The following is an 18,510-nucleotide window of genomic DNA, read 5'->3' as shown; positions in this document are numbered from 1 at the left end:
TGTTCTCTCTCTCTCTCTCTCTCTCTCTCTCTCTCTCTCCACAATTACCATCTTCAGAATCAAAATGTGATCACATTGTCTTTATATTTTCTTGGTAAATTCAAGCAAAATTCCTCCTTAGTTAACGATGCTTGCATTCATGCTCCATGGTGCAGATTAATATTCTCACATTCTAGAATGTTACCTTCTCTGATTACTATGGCACGCTTACATCTCTGTCTCTCAGCATGTGTACACATTTTTTCCAAAAAAGCACATGGAAACAGACTACCACAACTGGACTCAAACACTCAATGTTCTGATGTGAAGTCAGGCCCTTGCATTCATGCTCCCATGGTCCAGAACAACATTCTCACATTCTAGAAAATTACCTAGTCTGATGACTATGACACGCTAACATCTCTGTCTCTCAGCATGTGTATAAATTTTTGATCTAAAGAAAGACACCTTACCCATTCTCTCTCTTAATCTATCTTTCTATCTCTCTCTCTCTCTCCACAATTACCATCTTCAGAATCAAAATGTGATCACATTGTCTTTATATTTTCTTGGTAAATTCAAGCTTAATTCCTCCTTAGCTAACGATGCTTGCATTCATGCTCCATGGTGCAGAATAACATTCTCACATTCTAGAATCTTACCTACTCTGATTACTATAGCACGCTTACATCTTTGTCTCTCAGCATGTGTATATATTTTTTCCAAAAAGCACATTTAAACAGACTACCTCATCTGGACTCAACCTCTCATTGTTCTGATATGAAGTCAAACCCTTGCATTCATGCTCCCATGGTCCAGAACAGCTTTCTTATATTCTAGAATCTTACTTAGTCTGATGACTATGACAGGCTAACATCTTTGTCTCTCAACATGTGTATAAATGTTTGATTTAAAGAAAGACACCTTACCCATTCTCTCTCAATCTATCTTTCTATCTCTCTCTTTCTCTCTCTTTCTCCAAAATTTCCATCTTCAAAATCACAACGTGATGGCATTGTCTTTATATTTTCTTGGTAAATTCTAGCTAAATTCCTCCTTAGTTAACCGAATGGGAATAGCTCTAGCACCCACAATGCAGTCGGTCAGGATGGCAGAGTGGTCTAAGGCGCCAGACTCAAGAATGTTTTCTTTCCCCACACAGAGCTGGGTTTTCTGGTCTCCAAATGGAGGCCTGGGTTCAATTCCCACTTGTGACAGATGCTTTTTGTGTCCTTACTTGTCTACAACTGACCCTTCTTTCTAAACTGTCATATAACCCTCTCAGCATCTGTACATTTTTTTCTAAAAGCATGTGGAGAGAGACTGCTACGACCATGAAGGGATGATAACTAGTGTTGAGCATTCCGATACCGCAAGTATCGGGTATCGGCCGATATTAGCGGTATCGGAATTCCGATACTTAATTCCGATACTTTTTTCATATCGGATTCCGGGATCGGAATCGGAATAGGAAGTTCCCATCATGCTATGAGCCTGCTTGCTTTGATTAAGCCAATGGGAATCCTCCGAAGTGTGGGCACATCCTGTTAGGCATGTAGGCATGTTAACTATTGGCATGGCTGTGATTGGCTGCCGAAATGATGTCATGATGCACTATAAAAGCCACCGCAGCCGCCATTTCTGGTCACTCTGCTGTGAATTCAGTTAGGGACAGGCTGCTGTAGAAGACTGTGAGGGACAGTTAGAAATAGCGATTCCACCAAACATCTAGTGCTTTACCCAGGCTACATAAACCACCACTGTTGCCTTCTTTGCCCTAGCAGCAGTGTTCACAGCTGTCTGCAAGGGCTGTGTGAGTGTAGCTCACGCTGTGGAGTGGGTCCTGCAGCCACGTCAGGCTGTAGGCCACCCAGTGTGATCACTGCTGCCTCATACATCTTTTATTTTTTGAGCTGCATTTTTTACATAATTTCAATCTAGTGTGCTTCCATCCGTATCCATATACGTTGGTTGCAAACACTAGTAGTAGACAGCGGAGCCTTTCTGCAGCCTTTCAGTGCTAGTGTCCACTTTGCTGCACTGTTCACGGCTGTCTGAGAGGTCTCTGACTGTGTGTGAGTGCAGCTCACGCTGAGTAGTGTGTCCTGCAGCTACGTCTGGCTGTAGGACGCTTAGCGTGCGTCACTGCCTCACACATATTTTTATTTGAGTGCAGCTCATTTTTTCTTCTATTAGTGTGCATCCATCCGTCTCCATCTACGGTGGTTGCAAACACTATATAGGAGTACACAGCGGAGCCTTTCTGCAGCCTGTCAGTGCCAGTGCCCACTTAGCTGCACTGTTGACGGCTGTCTGAGAGGTCTCTGACTGTGTGTGAGTGCAGCTCACGCTGAGTAGAGTGTCCTGCAGCTACGTCTGGTTGTAGGACGCTCAACGTGCGTCACTGCCTCACACATATTTGTCTTTGAGTGCAGCTCATTTTTTCTTCTCCTATTAGTGTGCATCCATCCGTATCCATCAACATTGGTTGGTTGCAAACACTATATAGGAGTAGATAGAGGAGCCTTTTTTTCTGGCTTGTGCCCTGCCGGCGCAGCCAGATTAGTATTACCCAATTTTTTGGGAGCCTCATCTTTTGCATTGTAGGTTACCTGCCTGCATTGTAATAGCTCCAAAAAGTTGGTGATACTATCAGTTTCAATTCTTTGTTCACATACTTTGAGTTTGTTTCAAACAAAGAAACCACAAAAAGTTCACCAAACACTACATTTTGAACTTGTGTAGGCCACATCAGCTCCTATTAAAGTCTAGTCCACACACACACACTTCATAAAATTAGTGTTTCTTGTACCTGTAACCAGCTGTTCAGGAATAAGCACACTAAGGCCCCCCTTTGTACTTTTTTGCCTATCTTAAGCAGTCTTGCAAGATGAAGAAGGCAGGGAGTAAGGCGCGGGGGCGTGGGCGTGGGCGTGGAGTTTCAGCAGGGAGAGGACGTGGGGATTCTGCAAGGAGAGGACGTGGGGATTCTACAGGTAGAGGACGTGGGGATTCTGGGCCTGCTGCGGGCACCAGTGGATCAGCATCCCCCAGTTTTAGCAGGCAACAGTCCTTTATGCGCAGCTTTGTAGGACCTCAACGTACCCCACTGCTGCGGGAGGAACAAATTGAAGCCGTTGTCGGATGGATGGCAGCTAACGCATCGACTTCAATTACTTCCGCATCCTCTCAGGGTCAGAGCACCGAAGAGCAACCATCTGTCTCTTCACCACCTGCCAAAGTGCCCAGGCAGTCAGAGAGACATGGACAGGAGCCATCACAGTCTCTACTTCTGTTCTCGGAATCTGTTGGCTTGGAAAGAGGGGGCCAGCCAAGCAGCATTCCTGAATGTGAAGAAGAGGGAGTATGCAGTGATGCGCAACTTCTTTGTCCCTCTGAATCTGAAGAGGCGAGTGGGGCAGTGCCTATGGTCAGCACACCTCAGTACGCATCAGATGATGACGAGACTCAGTTGCCACTTTCTGGTGCGTACGGTGCTGGCGAGACAACCCCGGAGAACCAGCTGTTTGAAGAGGGGAGGGAAGATGATGAGGTCCTTGACCCATCATGGCGTGAGCAACAGGAAGGTGGTGGGAGCAGCTCTGAGGAAGAGATTCCCCTACCGGCCAAAACAGGAGGCAGAGGGAGGGGGAAGACTTGGTTGCCTGTACCCTCCACTTCGGCACCCGTTAGGAGCATTCCTCCTTCCAAAGGCAAACCGGGCGCTCACAAGAGTTGCAGTGCGTGGTCCTTTTTTGACACAGTTGCAGATGACATTTGCTTTGTCAAATGCAAGCTGTGTCATCAGAGAGTCAAAAGAGGGAGAAATGTCAGCAACCTCAATACCACAAATATGTGGAAACATGTGCGCACCAAGCACGAGTTGGAGTTGCAGAGACACCCTGAAGACGTAGGCCAACGTACAGCACCACCTACCACCTCTTCAGTTCGTGTTGGGCCCTCTTCCTCCAGCTCACACACTGCTGGTTCGGCTTCCTCACAGGATCGCCAAGGAAGAACCTCTGCCACTGTTGTCCGGAGACCCTGTCAGATTACACCCATAGCAGCACGTTCCCATCCATCACAGCCATCGGTAGCACAGGCATGGGATAAAAGGCGCCCTTACTCGGCAAACCATCCCCGAGCACAGTCTCTGAATGCTGGCATTGCCAAACTTCTGGCAGTTGAAATGCTGTCATTCAGGCTGGTGGACACTGACACCTTCCGGGACTTAATGGCATTGGCAGTCCCCCAATACAACGTGCCCAGCCGCTTTTATTTCAGCAGGCGAGCCGTCCCTGCCCTGCAGAAACATGTTGAGGGCAAAATAAAACATGCGCTACTAAACGCCGTTAGTAGCAAGGTCCACCTGACCACCGATGCGTGGACCAGTAACCATGGACAGGGACGATACCTTTCCCTCACTGCCCACTGGGTCAATGTTATGGAGCCGGGTACCGATCTGGAGAGTGGCGCTGTACGTGTTCTTCCAACGCCACGGATTGCAGGACTCCAGTCTGTACACATAGACTCCTCCTCCTACTCAAGTTCCTCAGAAACAGCAGAGCAGGAGCCTGTTACGACCAATATGAGCACAGCCGTGGCCAAACGTCAACAGGCTGTACTCAAATTAATTTCTTTGGGGAATCGAAGCCACACAGCGCAGGAGCTCTGGAATGCTATCAAGCTGGAGAGCGATGTGTGGTTTGGGCCAGCGAATCTCCAGCCGGGCTTGGTAGTGTGTGACAATGGCCGAAATCTGGTGGCAGCTCTTGGCCTAGGCAACCTCACACACATCCCATGTCTGGCACATGTTCTTAACTTGGTCGTGCAGAGCTTTCTGAGGGACTATCCGGATCTTGCTGCACTGTTGCACAAGGTCCGCATAGAGTGCGCTCACTTGCGACGTTCCAGCACGGCAAGATCGCGCCTCGCTGCTCTGCAGCGACGATTTGGCCTTCCGGAACATCGCATCATATGTGACCTACCCACACGGTGGAATTCAACGTTACATATGTTGGAGTGGTTGTGTGAGCAGCAGGCAGCAGTCATGGAGTACCAGCTGCATCAGGCGCAAACAAGTCGCACTGTGCGCCGTTCACACTTCAGCACCATTGAGTGGGCCTCTATGAAGGACATCTGCCTCGTTTTGCGTGCCTTCGATGAATCCACACGGATGGCGAGTGCTGATGATGCACTAGTCAGCATGACTGTCCCCCTTATCTGCCTGCTTCAACAAACACTGCAAGCACTAAGGGATGAGGTTTCAGAAGAGGTGGAGGATGAGGAGTCCCAAATGCCATCTGCTTCTGGACAGTCTGCGCTACGTGTTTCCTCACAAAGGCCTAGGCAGGGGACACTTTGTGAGGAGGATGAGGAGGAGTCGATGGAGGAGGAAGACATCTCTCCAGAGGAGGGAGGTACACAAACCTCTACTCAGTATGTACAGCGAGGGTGGGGTGATGCAGAGCAGGCCGAGGTCACGCCTCAAACAGGGGACAGCGGTTCTTTGGCAGTTGGGAGTCTGCAGCACATGGTTGATTTCATGCTGCAGTGCCTGAGAAACGACCGCCGCATCGCCCACATTCTCGTCTCGGCTGATTATTGGGTGTACACCCTCCTAGATCCTCGCTACCGGGACAGCGTACAAAGGCTCATACCAACGTTGAACCGGGAGCGTAAAATGCGGGAGTACGAAGAGTCACTGGTGCAGTCCATAATGTTTTCCATTCCACCCGACAGCATTGTTGCTAGTGCTTTACAAAGCAGCTCTGTGCGTCGAGGCAGTGGAGGAAACTCTGCACAAAGAGGGAGCAGAGGCAGTGCCGCAGCACAAGGCAAGACCACTATGGCCCAAATGTGGCAAAGTTTTGTGTGTCCACCACAATTGTCTACACCATCAGCGACGCCTCGAGTCAGCAGGAGGCAACGCTTCCGTCAGATGGTGTCAGACTACATGTCTTGCCCTGTCGCTGTACTCCCAGATGGCTCTTCCCCCTTCAAGTTTTGGGTCTCTAAGCTGGATACATGGCCAGAGCTTAGCCAGTATGCATTGGAGGTGCTGGCTTGCCCTGCTGCCAGTGTATTATCGGAACGTGTCTTTAGTGCCGCAGGTGGTGTACTAACAGACCGTCGCACGCGACTATCTTCCGATAATGTTGACCGGCTGACTTTTCTGAAAATGAACAAGGCCTGGATCTCCAAAGACTTTGCCATTCCTCTTACAGACTAAATTAGTGGTTGGCAACTGTATCCAGGTCTGCTGGTGTGTTCATTTTTCTACCACCTGAACTATAATCCCTGTGCTTCAACACAGCCAGTTGTCGCTCAGATGTGTCGTCTGCACAGAGAAACACACTAGCTCCTGTGTTAGTGGGGTTCAGTAATGCCAGCTGATCCCCTGCTGTGTGGACGGCAGAGTCACCAGCTCCATCAACATTCAAACCACTACTGATTTTTAACCGTGCCCAACTTAGGTCTCTGGCTCCACTGTCTCTACTATTTCCCCTGACCTCCAACCCCGCCATCTACATCTCTGAAGTGGCGTCAGCACAATCTACACTTGATCCTGTGTTCCTGTGGCTCAGTCCCATCAGTTTATCCCCTGATGTGTGTCCGGCAAGGTCTCCTGCTCTGTCCACATTCCCATAACCAGTAGTGGGAATGAGGACAGAGCTGGCGAACTTGCCGGACAAACATCAGGGGATCAACTGATGGGACTGAGCACCAGTAACACAGGAACAAGTGTAGATTGTGCTGACGCCACTTCAGAGATGTAGCTGGCGGGGTTGGAGGCCAGGGTAAATAGTAGAGACAGTGGAGCAAGAGGCCTAAGTGGAGCATGGTTAGAATCAGTAGTAGTCCACAACCTCCATAAAAACCGATGCCCATTGGCCTCTGCATGCGGCATGCGTAATCCTGGGCTCCAACAGCGTCAGTTGGTGTTCAGAAGTGTCGTCTCCACAGAGCCAAACACATTCGTTCAAGTGTTAGTGGGTTTCAGCACTGCCAGCTGTTCCCCTGCTGTGGAGATGGCAAGTCTCCTGCTGCCTTCACCTGCCAAAATCCAGTAGGCCCCAGCCTGCTCCTCGCCTAATCCTGGGCTCCAACAGCGTCAGTTGGTGTTCAGAAGTGTCGTCTCCACAGAGCCAAACACATTCGTTCAAGTGTTAGTGGTGTTCAGCACTGCCAGCTGTTCCCCTGCTGTGGAGATGGCAAGTCTCCTGCTGCCTTCACCTGCCAAAATCCAGTAGGCCCCAGCCTGCTCCTCGCCTAATCCTGGGCTCCAACAGCGTCAGTTGGTGTTCAGAAGTGTCGTCTCCACAGAGCCAAACACATTCGTTAGAGTGTTCGTGGTGTTCAGCACTGCCAGCTGTTCCCCTGCTGTGGAGATGGCAAGTCTCCTGCTGCCTTCACCTGCCAAAATCCAGTAGGCCCCAGCCTGCTCCTCGCCTAATCCTGGGCTCCAACAGCGTCAGTTGGTGTTCAGAAGTGTCGTCTCCACAGAGCCAAACACATTCGTTCAAGTGTTAGTGGGGTTCAGCACTGCCAGCTGTTCCCCTGCTGTGGAGATGGCAAGTCTCCTGCTGCCTTCACCTGCCAAAATCCAGTAGGCCCCAGCCTGCTCCTCGCCTAATCCTGGGCTCCAACAGCGTCAGTTGGTGTTCAGAAGTGTCGTCTCCACAGAGCCAAACACATTCGTTCAAGTGTTAGTGGGGTTCAGCACTGCCAGCTGTTCCCCTGCTGTGGAGATGGCAGTCTCTCCTGCTGTCTCCGCATTACAAAGACAGTAGGCCTCTGCCTACACCCTCCTATTTCCTGGGCTTCAACACAGCCAGTTGTAGTTCGGAAGTGCCGTCCACACGGAAAGAGACACTTGCTCCCGTGTCTCAGTGGGGTTCAGTAACGTCAGCTGATCCCCTGCTTAGTGGATGGCAGTCTCTCCTGCTGTCACCTCATTCAAAATACAGTAGGCCTCTGCCTACACCCTCCTATTTCCTGGGCTTCAACACAGCCAGTTGTAGTTCGGAAGTGCCGTCCACACGGAAAGAGATACTTGCTCCCGTGTCTCAGTGGGGTTCAGTAACGTCAGCTGATCCCCTGCTGTGTGGATGGCAGTCTCTCCTGCTGTCACCTCATTCAAAATACAGTAGGCCTCTGCCTACACCCTCCTATTTCCTGGGCTTCAACACAGCCAGTTGTAGCTCGGAAGTGCCGTCCACACGGAAAGAGACACTTGCTCCCGTGTCTCAGTGGGGTTCAGTAACGTCAGCTGATCCCCTGCTGTGTGGATGGCAGTCTCTCCTGCTGTCACCTCATTCAAAATACAGTAGGCCTCTGCCTACACCCTCCTATTTCCTGGGCTTCAACACAGCCAGTTGTAGTTCGGAAGTGCCGTCCACACGGAAAGAGATACTTGCTCCCGTGTCTCAGTGGGGTTCAGTAACGTCAGCTGATCCCCTGCTGTGTGGATGGCAGTCTCTCCTGCTGTCACCTCATTCAAAATACAGTAGGCCTCTGCCTACACCCTCCTATTTCCTGGGCTTCAACACAGCCAGTTGTAGTTCGGAAGTGCCGTCCACACGGAAAGAGACACTTGCTCCCGTGTCTCAGTGGGGTTCAGTAACGTCAGCTGATCCCCTGCTTTGTGGATGGCAGTCTCTCCTGCTGTCACCTCATTCAAAATACAGTAGGCCTCTGCCTACACCCTCCTATTTCCTGGGCTTCAAAACAGCCAGTTGTAGTTCGGAAGTGCCGTCCACACGGAAAGAGACACTTGCTCCCGTGTCTCAGTGGGGTTCAGTAACGTCAGCTGATCCCCTGCTTTGTGGATGGCAGTCTCTCCTGCTGTCACCTCATTCAAAATACAGTAGGCCTCTGCCTACACCCTCCTATTTCCTGGGCTTCAACACAGCCAGTTGTAGTTCGGAAGTGCCGTCCACACGGAAAGAGATACTTGCTCCCGTGTCTCAGTGGGGTTCAGTAACGTCAGCTGATCCCCTGCTGTGTGGATGGCAGTCTCTCCTGCTGTCACCTCATTCAAAATACAGTAGGCCTCTGCCTACACCCTCCTATTTCCTGGGCTTCAACACAGCCAGTTGTAGCTCGGAAGTGCCGTCCACACGGAAAGAGACACTTGCTCCCGTGTCTCAGTGGGGTTCAGTAACGTCAGCTGATCCCCTGCTGTGTGGATGGCAGTCTCTCCTGCTGTCACCTCATTCAAAATACAGTAGGCCTCTGCCTACACCCTCCTATTTCCTGGGCTTCAACACAGCCAGTTGTAGTTCGGAAGTGCCGTCCACACGGAAAGAGATACTTGCTCCCGTGTCTCAGTGGGGTTCAGTAACGTCAGCTGATCCCCTGCTGTGTGGATGGCAGTCTCTCCTGCTGTCACCTCATTCAAAATACAGTAGGCCTCTGCCTACACCCTCCTATTTCCTGGGCTTCAACACAGCCAGTTGTAGTTCGGAAGTGCCGTCCACACGGAAAGAGACACTTGCTCCCGTGTCTCAGTGGAGTTCAGTAACGTCAGCTGATCCCCTGCTTTGTGGATGGCAGTCTCTCCTGCTGTCACCTCATTCAAAATACAGTAGGCCTCTGCCTACACCCTCCTATTTCCTGGGCTTCAACACAGCCAGTTGTAGTTCGGAAGTGCCGTCCACACGGAAAGAGACACTTGCTCCCGTGTCTCAGTGGGGTTCAGTAACGTCAGCTGATCCCCTGCTTTGTGGATGGCAGTCTCTCCTGCTGTCACCTCATTCAAAATACAGTAGGCCTCTGCCTACACCCTCCTATTTCCTGGGCTTCAACACAGCCAGTTGTAGCTCGGAAGTGCCGTCCACACGGAAAGAGATACTTGCTCCCGTGTCTCAGTGGGGTTCAGTAATGTCAGCTGATCCCCTGCTGTGTGGATGGCAGTCTCTCCTGCTGTCACCTCATTCAAAATACAGTAGGACTCTGCCTACACCCTCCTATTTCCTGGGCTTCAACACAGCCAGTTGTAGTTCGGAAGTGCCGTCCACACGGAAAGAGACACTTGCTCCCGTGTCTCAGTGGGGTTCAGTAACGTCAGCTGATCCCCTGCTGTGTAGATGGCAAAGTCTCCTGCTGCCTACACAGTCATACCACTACTGATTTTTAACCGTGCTCCAATTAGGCCTGTGGCTCCACTGTCTCTCGTATTTCCCCTGTCCTCCAACCCTGCCAGTTACAGCTCCGAAGTGGCGTCTGCACAATCCACACTTGTTCCTGTGTTACAGGTGTTCAGTCCGGTCAGTTAATCCCCTGATGTGTGTCCGGCAATGTCGCCTGCTCTGTCCACATTCCCATCCTGTAACACAGGAACAAGTGTGGATTGTGCAGACGCCACTTCGGAGCTGTAACTGGCGGGGTTGGAGGACAGGGGAAATACGAAAATCAGTGAAGCCACAGGCCTAAGTGGAGCTTGGTTCAAATTAGTAGTCTACAACCGATCTTAAAATTTCTTCAATGCAGCCTCAGCCTGCTCCGTGCTTGTCCCTGGGCTTCAACACAGCCAGTTGTTGCTCGGAAGTGCCGTCTTCACAGAGTAAAACACTAGCTCCTGTGTTTGTGGGGTTCAGTAACGTCAGCTGTTCCCCTGCTGTTTTGATGGCAATCTGTCCTGCTGCCTCCCAATTGACAGCACATCAGGCCTCAGCCTGCTAAGTGCTTGTCCTGGGCTCCAACATCGCCAGTTGCTGCTCATAACTGACTTTGGCACGGGTACTCCCTCCTGCCCAGCTTGGTTCCAGCCCTGCCTGCTGTTTCCGGGAAGTGTCAATGTCAGTTTGCCACCCCAAGTTGCCATGTCGTGTTGCGGTTGGGTTAGCCGAGGCTAGGGTGCCAGCAGTTTAGGTGCTTCCTATGTGGACTGCGGGTTCTGGTAAGAAAGGCTTGTTCCATAGTGCCAGTAGGACAAGCACCCCCTGTAGGACTGTGTGATTCGGTAACTGCGGCCAGCTTGCGGCATGCCAACTTTGCTTTTCAGGGGTAACTTCTGATACCCCTCCGTGTTCCAGCACCGTCAGCTGGTTCTCGTCAGAGCCTTTGGCCTAGGTGCCTCCATCTCGGTATCCGAGTTCCGGCAACGTCTGCTGGTCCTTGGTAGTGCTTTGTAGCACAGGTACCTCCTGCTTAGTAACCGGGTTCCAGCACCGTCAGCTGGTCCTCGGTTGTGCCATTGGCTCTTATTCCTTCTGCTGCCCCTCCGGGTGCCAGCACTGTCAGCTGGTCCTCGCTATTTCCATTTGCTCTTGCAGCTTATGCTACCCCTCCGGGTTCCTGCACCGTCAGCTGGTTCTCGTCAGAGCCTTTGGCCTAGGTGCCTCCATCTCGGTATCCGAGTTCCGGCAACGTCTGCTGGTCCTTGGTAGTGCTTTGTAGCACAGGTACCTCCTGCTTAGTAACCGGGTTCCAGCACCGTCAGCTGGTCCTTGGTTGTGCCATTGGCTCTTATTCCTTCTGCTGCCCCTCCGGGTGCCAGCACTGTCAGCTGGTCCTCGCTATTTCCATTTGCTCTTGCAGCTTATGCTACCCCTCCGGGTTCCAGCACCGTCAGCTGGTTCTCGTCAGAGCCTTTGGCCTAGGTGCCTCCATCTCGGTATCCGAGTTCCGGCAACGTCTGCTGGTCCTTGGTAGTGCTTTGTAGCACAGGTACCTCCTGCTTAGTAACCGGGTTCCAGCACCGTCAGCTGGTCCTCGGTAGTGCCATTGGCTCTTGTTCCTTCTGCTGCCCCTCCCGGTGCCAGTACCGTCAGCTGGTTCAAGAGGACAAAGAACAGGAAGACAACCACCAAGATGCAGAACAACAAGAGAGAGAAGACAAAGAAGCATAAAAAAAACAAAGCAGAAGAACATTAAGCATAAGACTAATACTCTGAGCAAATGATATTATCTTATTTATAAGCAGAAGAAGACTAAGCAGTGTGACGGCATCTTACCCATTGATGTATTCTCTCTCTCTCTCTCTCTCTCTCTCTCTCTCCCTCTCTCTCTCTCCCTCTCTCTCTCTCTCTCTCTCTCTCTCTCTCTCTCCCCCACCCCCCGTTTGGTCAGAATCCGCCTTATCCGTTCATTTATTTATTTTTTCTCGTTCTCTCTGTCTCTCTGCTTTCTCTTCATTCTCTCTCAAACATAATGACATTGTTCTTACATTTTCAAGAAAATTGTAGCTAAATTTCTCTTTGATTAGCTGTATGGGAATAATTCTAGCAATCTCAGCGCAGTTAGTCAGGATGGCCGAGTGGTCTAAGGCGCCAGACTTAAGAGTGTTCTGTTTCCCTTGAGGTGGGTATTCTGTTCTCCACATGGAGGCGTGGGTTCCAATCCCACTTCTGACAGCTGCTTTTAGTGTCCTTACTTGTCTAAAACTGACATGTCTCTCTATACTGTCATATAACCCTCTGAGCATGTGTACATTCTATTCTAAAAGCATGTGGAGGGAGACTGCCACCACCGTGAAGGGATGATAACCCTAAATCTTCTGATCTAAAGTAAGATGCCTTTTCCATTTGACCACATGCTCTTCAGAATGTCGCATGATGCTTTCGTAACAAACGCTCAGCATATACACATTTTTTCAAAAAGTGTGGAGAAAGAGAATGCCACGACCACAAAGGGACGTGAAGCCTCAATCTTCTGATCCGAAGTCAGACGCCTTATCCATTAGGCCACGCGGTCTTTTGATTGGCATGTGATGCTTGAGTACGTGGTTCCGTGGTCTAGAATAAGAATCTTACTGAGTCCAATGACGAAGACACGCTTACATCTCTCTCTCAGCACGTGTATACTTTTTTTCAAAAAAACTCATGGAAACTGACTGCCATGATGGGACTCGAACCCTCAAAATTCTGATCTGAAGTCAGACGGCATCTTACCCATCTGTCTCTCAGCATGTGTATAAATTTTTGATCTAAAGAAAGACACCTTACCCATTCTCTCTCTTAATCTATCTTTCTATCTCTCTCTCTCTCTCCACAATTACCATCTTCAGAATCAAAATGTGATCACATTGTCTTTATATTTTCTTGGTAAATTCAAGCTTAATTCCTCCTTAGCTAACGATGCTTGCATTCATGCTCCATGGTGCAGAATAACATTCTCACATTCTAGAATCTTACCTACTCTGATTACTATAGCACGCTTACATCTTTGTCTCTCAGCATGTGTATACATTTTTTCCAAAAAGCACATTCAAACAGACTACCTCAACTGGACTCAAACACTCAATGTTCTGATCTGAAGTCAGGACCTTGCATTCATGCTCCCATGGTCCAGAATAACATTTACACATTCTAGAATCTTACCTAGTCTGATGACTATGACACGCTAACATCTCTGTCTCTCAGCATGTGTATAAATTTTTGATCTAAAGAAAGACACCTTACCCATTCTCTCTCTTAATCTATCTTTCTATCTCTCTCTCTCTCTCCACAATTACCATCTTCAGAATCAAAATGTGATCACATTGTCTTTATATTTTCTTGGTAAATTCAAGCTTAATTCCTCCTTAGCTAACGATGCTTGCATTCATGCTCCATGGTGCAGAATAACATTCTCACATTCTAGAATCTTACCTACTCTGATTACTATAGCACGCTTACATCTTTGTCTCTCAGCATGTGTATACATTTTTTCCAAAAATCACATGGAAACAGACTACCACAACTGGACTCAACCTCTCATTGTTCTGATATGAAGTCAGACCCTTGCATTCATGCTCCCATGGTCCAGAACAGCTTTCTTATATTCTAGAATCTTACCTAGTCTGATGACTATGACACTCTAACATCTCTGTCTCTCAACATGTGTATAAATGTTTGATCTAAAGAAAGACACCTTACCCATTCTCTCTCTCTCTCAATCTATCTTTCTATCTCTCTCTTTCTCCAAAATTTCCATCTTCAAAATCACAACGTGATGGCATTGTCTTTATATTTTCTTGGTAAATTCTAGCTAAATTCCTCCTTAGTTAACCGAATGGGAATAGCTGTAGCACCCACAATGCACTTGGTCAGGATGGCCGAGTGGTCTAAGGCGCCAGACTCAAGAATGATTTCTTTCCCCACACAGAGCTGTGTTTTCTGGTCTCCAAATGGAGGCGTGGGTTCAAATCCCACTTCTGACAGCTGCTTTTTGTGTCCTTACTTGTCTACAACTGACCCTTCTTTCTAAACTGTCATATAACCCTCTCAGCATCTGTACATTTTTTTCTAAAAGCATGTGGAGAGAGACTGCTACGACCATGAAGGGATGATAACCCTCAATCTTTTGACCCAAAGTAAGACGCCTTTTCCATAGGCCACTTGCTCTTCAGATTGGCGCATGAGGCTTTCATAACAACCGATCACTACATTTATATTTTTTTCAACAAGAGTGCAGAAAGACAATGCCACAAACACGAAAGGACTTGAAACCTCAAACTTCTGATCCAAAGTCAGACACTTTATTCATTAGGCCAAACAGTCTTTTGAATGGCACATGATGGTTGAGTACGTGGTCCCTTGGTCTAGAATAAGAATAAACTTTTTTTAAAAAAACACGTTGAAACTGACTGCCATGTCGGGACCCGAACCCTCAAAACCCTGATCTTAAGCCTGACGGCATCTTACCCATTGATGTATTCTCTCTCTCTCTCTCTCTCTCTCTCTCTCTCTCTCTCTCTCTCTCTCTCTCTCTCTCTCTCTCTCTCTCTCTCTCTCTCTCTCTCTCTCTCTCTCTCTCTCTCTCTCTCTCTCTCTCTCTCTCTCTCTCCCACACCCCCCGTTTGGTCAGAATCCGCCTTATCCGTTCATTTATTTATTTTTTCTCGTTCTCTCTGTCTCTCTGCTTTCTCTTCATTCTCTCTCAAACATACTGACATTGTTCTTACATTTTCAAGAAAATTGTAGCTAAATTTCTCTTTGATTAGCTGAATGGGAATAATTCTAGCAATCTCAGCTCAGTTAGTCAGGATGGCCGAGTGGTCTAAGGCGCCAGACTTAAGAGTGTTCTGTTTCCCTTGAGGTGGGTATTCTGGTCTCCAAATGGAGGTGTGGGTTCAAACCCCACTTCTGACAGCTGCTTTTAGTGTCCTTACTTGTCTAAAACTGACATGTCTCTCTATACTGTCATATAACCCTCTCAGCATGTGTACATTCTATTCTAAAAGCATGTGGAGGGAGACTGCCACCACCATGAAGGGATGATAACCCTAAATCTTCTGATCTAAAGTAAGATTCCTTTTCCATTTGACCACGTGCTCTTCAGAATGGCGCATGATGCTTTCGTAACAAACGCTCAGTATATACACATTTTTTCAAAAAGTGTGGAGAAAGAGAATGCCACGACCACAAAGGGACTTGAACCCTCAATCTTCTGATCTGAAGTCAGACACCTTATCCATTAGGCCACGCGGTCTTTTGATTGGCATGTGATGCTTGAGTACGTGGTTCCGTGGTCTAGAATAAGAATCTTACTGAGTCCAATGACGAAGACACGCTTACATCTCTCTCTCAGCACGTGTATACTTTTTTTCAAAAAAACTCATGGAAACTGACTGCCATGATGGGACTCGAACCCTCAAAATTCTGATCTGAAGTCAGACGGCATCTTACCCATTGATCTTCTTTCTCTCTCTCTCTCTCTCTCTCTCTCTCTCTCTCTCTCTCTCTTTCTCTCTCTCTCTCTCTCTCTCCACAATTACCATCTTCAGAATCAAAATGTGATCACATTGTCTTTATATTTTCCTGGTAAATTCAAGCAAAATTCCTCCTTAGTTAACGATGCTTGCATTCGTGCTCCATGGTGCAGATTAATATTCTCACATTCTAGAATGTTACCTACTCTGATTACTATGGCACGCTTACATCTCTGTCTCTCAGCATGTGTATACATTTTTTCCAAAAAAGCACATGGAAACAGACTACCACAACTGGACTCAAACACTCAATGTTCTGATCAGAAGTCAGGCCCTTGCATTCATGCTCCCATGGTCCAGAATAACATTCTCACATTCTAGAAAATTACCTAGTCTGATGACTATGACACGCTAACATCTCTGTCTCTCAGCATGTGTATAAATATTTGATCTAAAGAAAGACACCTTACCCATTCTCTCTCTTAATCTATCTTTCTATCTCTCTCTCTCTCTCTCCACAATTACCATCTTCAGAATCAAAATGTGATCACATTGTCTTTATATTTTCTTGGTAAATTCAAGCTTAATTCCTCCTTAGCTAACGATGCTTGCATTCATGCTCCATGGTGCAGAATAACATTCTCTCATTCTAGAATCTTACCTACTCTGATTACTATAGCACGCTTACATCTTTGTCTCTCAGCATGTGTATACATTTTTTCCAAAAAGCACATTCAAACAGACTACCTCAACCACTCAATGTTCTGATCTGAAGTCAGGCCCTTGCATTCATGCTCCCATGGTCCAGACCAACATTTACACATTCTAGAATCTTACCTAGTCTGATGACTATGACACGCTAACATCTCTGTCTCTCAACATGTGTATAAATGTTTGATCTAAAGAAAGACACCTTACCCATTCTCTCTCTCTCTCAATCTATCTTTCTATCTCTCTCTTTCTCTCTCTTTCTCCAAAATTTCCATCTTCAAAATCACAACGTGATGGCATTGTCTTTATATTTTCTTGGTAAATTCTAGCTAAATTCCTCCTTAGTTAACCGAATGGGAATAGCTGTAGCACCCACAATGCAGTTGGTCAGGATGGCCGAGTGGTCTAAGGCGCCAGACTCAAGAATGATTTCTTTCCCCACACAGAGCTGGGTTTTCTGGTCTCCAAATGGAGGCGTGGGTTCAAATCCCACTTCTGACAGCTGCTTTTTGTGTCCTTACTTGTCTACAACTGACCCTTCTTTCTAAACTGTCATATAACCCTCTCAGCATCTGTACATTTTTTTCTAAAAGCATGTGGAGAGAGACTGCTACGACCATGAAGGGATGATAACCCTCAATCTTTTGACCCAAAGTAAGACGCCTTTTCCATAGGCCACTTGCTCTTCAGATTGGCGCATGAGGCTTTCATAACAACCGATCACTACATTTAAATTTTTTTCAAAAAGAGTGCAGAAAGACAATGCCACAAACACGAAAGGACTTGAAACCTCAAACTTCTGATCCAAAGTCAGACACTTTATTCATTAGGCCAAACAGTCTTTTGAATGGCACATGATGGTTGAGTACGTGGTCCCTTGGTCTAGAATAAGAATAAACTTTTTTTAAAAAAACACGTGGAAACTGACTGCCATGTCGGGACCCGAACCCTCAAAACCCTGATCTTAAGCCTGACGGCATCTTACCCATTGATGTATTCTCTCTCTCTCTCTCTCTCTCTCTCTCTCTCTCCTCTCTCTCTCTCTCTCTCTCTCTCTCTCTCTCTCTCTCTCTCTCTCTCTCTCTCTCTCTCTCTCTCTCTCTCTCTCTCTCTCTCTCTCTCTCTCTCTCTCTCTCTCCCCACACCCCCCGTTTGGTCAGAATCCGCCTTATCCGTTCATTTATTTATTTTTTCTCGTTCTCTCTGTCTCTCTGCTTTCTCTTCATTCTCTCTCAAACATAATGACATTGTTCTTACATTTTCAAGAAAATTGTAGCTAAATTTCTCTTTGATTAGCTGAATGGGAATAATTCTAGCAATCTCAGCGCAGTTAGTCAGGATGGCCGAGTGGTCTAAGGCGCCAGACTTAAGAGTGTTCTGTTTCCCTTGAGGTGGGTATTCTGGTCTCCAAATGGAGGCGTGGGTTCAAACCCCACTTCTGACAGCTGCTTTTAGTGTCCTTACTTGTCTAAAACTGACATGTCTCTCTATACTGTCATATAACCCTCTCAGCATGTGTACATTCTATTCTAAAAGCATGTGGAGGGAGACTGCCACCACCATGAAGGGATGATAACCCTAAATCTTCTGATCTAAAGTAAGATTCCTTTTCCATTTGACCACGTGCTCTTCAGAATGGCGCATGATGCTTTCGTAACAAACGCTCAGTATATACACATTTTTTCAAAAAGTGAGGAGAAAGAGAATGCCACTACCACGAAGGGACTTGAACCCTCAATCTTCTGATCTGAAGTCAGACACCTTATCCATTAGGCCACGCGGTCTTTTGATTGGCATGTGATGCTTGAGTACGTGGTTCCGTGGTCTAGAATAAGAATCTTACTGAGTCCAATGACGAAGACACGCTTACATCTCTCTCTCAGCACGTGTATACTTTTTTTCAAAAAAACTCATGGAAACTGACTGCCATGATGGGACTCGAACCCTCAAAATTCTGATCTGAAGTCAGACGGCATCTTACCCATTGATGTTCTTTCTCTCTCTCTCTCTCTCTCTCTCTCTCTCTCTCTCTCTCTCTCTCTCTCTCTCTCTCTCTCTCTCTCTTTCTCTCTCTCTCTCTCCACAATTACCATCTTCAGAATCAAAATGTGATCACATTGTCTTTATATTTTCTTGGTAAATTCAAGCAAAATTCCTCCTTAGTTAACGATGCTTGCATTCGT

At 47.6% G+C, this 18,510-nt stretch overlaps 6 non-coding genes across 6 annotated transcripts; all 6 read left to right on the top strand.

Moving 5' to 3' along the window:
• Positions 1 to 1,081: 1,081 nt before the first annotated feature.
• TRNAL-CAA (transfer RNA leucine (anticodon CAA)) lies at positions 1,082 to 1,196 on the top strand. Its single transcript has 2 exons — positions 1,082 to 1,119; positions 1,151 to 1,196. It is a non-coding gene; the product is annotated as a tRNA-Leu (tRNA).
• An 11,031-nt stretch (positions 1,197 to 12,227) lies between these two features.
• TRNAL-UAA (transfer RNA leucine (anticodon UAA)) lies at positions 12,228 to 12,338 on the top strand. Its single transcript has 2 exons — positions 12,228 to 12,265; positions 12,293 to 12,338. It is a non-coding gene; the product is annotated as a tRNA-Leu (tRNA).
• Positions 12,339 to 14,010: 1,672 nt separating this feature from the next.
• Positions 14,011 to 14,125, top strand: TRNAL-CAA (transfer RNA leucine (anticodon CAA)). The gene is made up of 2 exons: positions 14,011 to 14,048; positions 14,080 to 14,125. It is a non-coding gene; the product is annotated as a tRNA-Leu (tRNA).
• An 820-nt stretch (positions 14,126 to 14,945) lies between these two features.
• TRNAL-UAA (transfer RNA leucine (anticodon UAA)) lies at positions 14,946 to 15,056 on the top strand. Its single transcript has 2 exons — positions 14,946 to 14,983; positions 15,011 to 15,056. It is a non-coding gene; the product is annotated as a tRNA-Leu (tRNA).
• Positions 15,057 to 16,713: 1,657 nt separating this feature from the next.
• On the top strand, positions 16,714 to 16,828 carry TRNAL-CAA (transfer RNA leucine (anticodon CAA)). Its single transcript has 2 exons — positions 16,714 to 16,751; positions 16,783 to 16,828. It is a non-coding gene; the product is annotated as a tRNA-Leu (tRNA).
• An 832-nt stretch (positions 16,829 to 17,660) lies between these two features.
• TRNAL-UAA (transfer RNA leucine (anticodon UAA)) lies at positions 17,661 to 17,771 on the top strand. Its single transcript has 2 exons — positions 17,661 to 17,698; positions 17,726 to 17,771. It is a non-coding gene; the product is annotated as a tRNA-Leu (tRNA).
• The last annotated feature ends 739 nt before the right edge of the window (positions 17,772 to 18,510 follow it).

Source organism: Dendrobates tinctorius, unplaced genomic scaffold (assembly GCF_039654945.1).
Source record: "Dendrobates tinctorius isolate UK_male_01 unplaced genomic scaffold, ASM3965494v1 ptg000609l, whole genome shotgun sequence".
Taxonomy (NCBI): Eukaryota; Metazoa; Chordata; class Amphibia; order Anura; family Dendrobatidae; genus Dendrobates; species Dendrobates tinctorius.
Note: the sequence above shows the minus strand (reverse complement) of the source record. Positions and strands in the feature narration are given on the sequence as shown.